The sequence below is a fragment of the Cornus florida genome, unplaced genomic scaffold (assembly GCF_030987335.1).
Source record: "Cornus florida cultivar Cherokee Brave unplaced genomic scaffold, ASM3098733v1 CherokeeBrave_3.0.0_Hap2_Chr11, whole genome shotgun sequence".
Taxonomy (NCBI): Eukaryota; Viridiplantae; Streptophyta; class Magnoliopsida; order Cornales; family Cornaceae; genus Cornus; species Cornus florida.
This window is the reverse complement of record NW_026775581.1, coordinates 49,489,658-49,493,365: the sequence shown is the minus strand read 5'-3', so window position 1 is coordinate 49,493,365 and position 3,708 is coordinate 49,489,658.

The following is a 3,708-nucleotide window of genomic DNA, read 5'->3' as shown; positions in this document are numbered from 1 at the left end:
GTGCAAAGTTAGTAATCCCTTAACAAATTTACAGAAAATGCTCTCTCATTTCCGCTTCAGTATAGGAAATGATTGTAAAGATCTGGTGATCTCTGATGGTCAAATCCGATTATCTAATAAATATTAGACTTGGAGACAAAATATTTATGTCCCTCTTTCTGCTTGTCCTCCAAACATCTGCTTCATATCGTGAAACATCGTATCTCCACCTGGATGAATAAAGAACGAAAAGTTGTGAATCTTAGTCCTTACATCCACCCTCCAATTTATCTACAGAAAGTACCATTAGTCAGGTACCACCAACTTTCGTCTACCCATTGTTTAAATTGGAGCATCTTCAAAAGCTAACTCTGCAATTGAATCCACGCACCACTGACCTGTGATAAACTTACCGATAATGAAAGTCAATCAATAATTCAATTTATCAAAAGTTAACTACTATAGCATTTCCATACACATCGTGCACCTCTTCTTTATTTTATAGGTGATCGGTCTCTCCATCCTGTCTTTGACACAACCTACTTCTTTAATACAAGTAAGTGTCAATCTGACTTCTTATCTAACTTTAAAAAAATATGGAACCATTCCGTTCTCCAAATAAGTCGTTAATTTCCTAGCAACAGCTAATTGTTGCGAATTGTGACCCTAAAAAAAAAAATTCATATTATTTATGCAAGTGAATAGAATTAGTTTCCTCCTCCATGTGCGACACCGGCAACTCCTCCTAATGACACACCCTAGTGAATAAATTCTCGATTAAGAATAGACTAATGAAGATTTATTCAGTCTACTATCCTCACTCGATGTCATTCCAATAAGTATCTAAGCCAATATGAAATCCTCCTTCCGACTTGATGATAATTTCTGAAATTTTTCCAAAAAGATGTTCAGCAAATCTGGCACCTCTGTTAAACCATCGTGGCGTTATAGCGGTCTTTATTTACCACAACCTTACAAATACTAAAAAAAATTAACAACCACCATTATCATGGCGTTGCAATCAAATACATATCCAGACCTAGCGTCAAATTATATCAAACTAATCATACTATATTGTTTGACTCGTATTTGATGGTTTAACTATCTCATCCCAAATAACATACCATAATGACGCATGTCGAGGTCCTATAGATTGGCTAGAATTATGTATATCTACCAAATCCTATGACCACATGCTCACAATCCTAGCATAAATAACGTTATTACTCCATGGTGTACAAATCATAGTTGGCTGATCACATACTTGTGTCCCCAACTAAACCACATACCAAAAATCCCAAATAGTTAACGAAAATAAAACACGTATGACAAACACAATACCACAAAATATACTCCTACTTAAGACATTGTTCTTTCTAGGGAAAATCTCCTCTGAAAACAACCTTACAAGATTGTTTCACACTATTTCCTTTTTATAATTTCGTAGGTAATCATCCAACTTCGAAACACAACCTTTTAAACATAGCTTAAAAGCAACATATGTTTGTCTAAGCAAAAAATAAGGGCTTAACCCACATCCTCCTTATACGCGGAATATAAACTCTCTAACTTGGCTTTACAAAACGAAATAGAATGTCTCAACATAATATCAATGCTCTTCTGAATGTGATATAAAATCATATGTTTCGTTCTAATAAGAACTCCATTAGATCCCCAAACTTCTGAAGAGTACTTCTTATATATCTCTTTTAGAGATGATAAGAAAGTTTAACTATTTGTAGATTGATCAACATCAATTCTACTAATATCATTCGCTATAATACTAGCAAATAAGATCACCCTCGCACGATCATTCATCTTCAAGATTCAGTACCCTCTTTCTTGGATACCCTGTAATCTCCTCCATTAGGATCCTCTTTGGGCTCCTCCTCTTCACTTTTCTCTATTTTGAGAATAATTGAAGTCGTGCTGGTCCCGATATGCGGTGACCAAAAACACACACTTAAATCCTTCCTTAGCTTATACTTTAAAGTAGCGTCAACCGGAACTAAACCTTCGATCCCTAATTCTGCCATCTGGCAAAGAAATCGATAACGTACTCCTTTACTTTTTTGGGTCTTTATCATTTTTGCCTTGGACCCCATCCTCTTTCTAGTGCTAACCATTCTGTAACTACAGGATATAATTGACATCAACACCTCCTAACGAACCGTAAATAGAGTACAACGAATCCTAATATGGGCTCTAAGTTTTAAGAGACGCAACGCAGAAGTCACATAATGAAAGACACTCTTAAGGACACTTGAACCTGGAGTGCTTTGGTACTAACTATGATACCTCCAGATTTTTGAATTCGAGTCCAGGCCCACACCCGAATGCCCGGGGATATAAAAAAAAAATTCAGCAATAAACGAACATATAATACAAAAGGATAACTAAGAAATGATAAAACGCTAAAATGAAACTAAAATGATAATCCATTATTTAAATCCTCAGAATAAATTTTCATTAAATAATAATAATTTCTTCTTATACAACTAATTCTTTAAATAATATAGCTCAGGAAACATACTATGTGGACCCTTACGAAATTCAAACTAAATAAGTGATAGCAACAACTGTTTATATCTTAATACTGAAACATAAATAACTCTCATATGTAGCATCGAAAGACTGAAGTAAACTGATCTTAGCTCAGCATGAACCATCTCTACACCTGACGAACACCTGAAAAATAATGGTAGGTCGGGCCCACAAATAAATTCTACTCTATTGTAGTCCAAGTAGAGATCCAATATACGTATACATCCTAGTCAACTCAACAATAACTAATAGTTCATAGATATATATATAGATACACACTATAGGACGCTCACAAGGCTAAATGTTTACCTCAACCTGAATAGTAGGCAACATGCAAATCGCACTTAAAGTGGGCATAAGTACCTAAACCTACCAGGGCATACAGATGTCTACTATATCCAGTTATCCATCCTAGGCAATATACGCATCATAACCATGATCTTGAGACTCAAGCTCATATCATAGCATATAACTATATATATATATTTCATCCTATCCAAACATAAAAGTAAACCATGGTATGTGATCCAACTGATTCTGTTGACCTGATATAAATATAAGTAGGATTTAACATTTTAGTTAATCCATTCCCTTATACATTAATATGTAGGACTTAACTTCTTTGGTTAATCTGTCTCTAGAATGCCACCATCCCATACTGGTGCATTAAACCATGAAATCCAATAAATGATGTAACAAATATAAATTACATCAAATAAATCCAGTAATAAGCATAATATAAATCAGATATATACATGATCATATTATACAGCCAATACATGAATAAAATCATATAACCTCCATTTAAATTGCTATGATAGTTTTAAGTAATTAAATCCTCTATTCTCAATATGCAAATTCAATTAGAACTTCATATCAATTTAAATCCTTAGCATAATAAAATCAGAAATAATACATGATTATATTATACTGCCAAAATATAATTAACCCCATTCAATATCCATTTAAATTGTTAGAACAAATGTAAGCAATTAAATCATCCATATCCAATAACAACATGCCAATTTATTTTAAAATTTCATATTGTTCAAGTTCTTAGCATACTAGTGTTTATTATGCATTCTAGGATTTTACCATATCAATAATAATCATTTAAAATCACCCATGCACATCTAATTCAATCCTAGAACTTCAAAGTACCAAAACACGTCAAAAACACAAAAA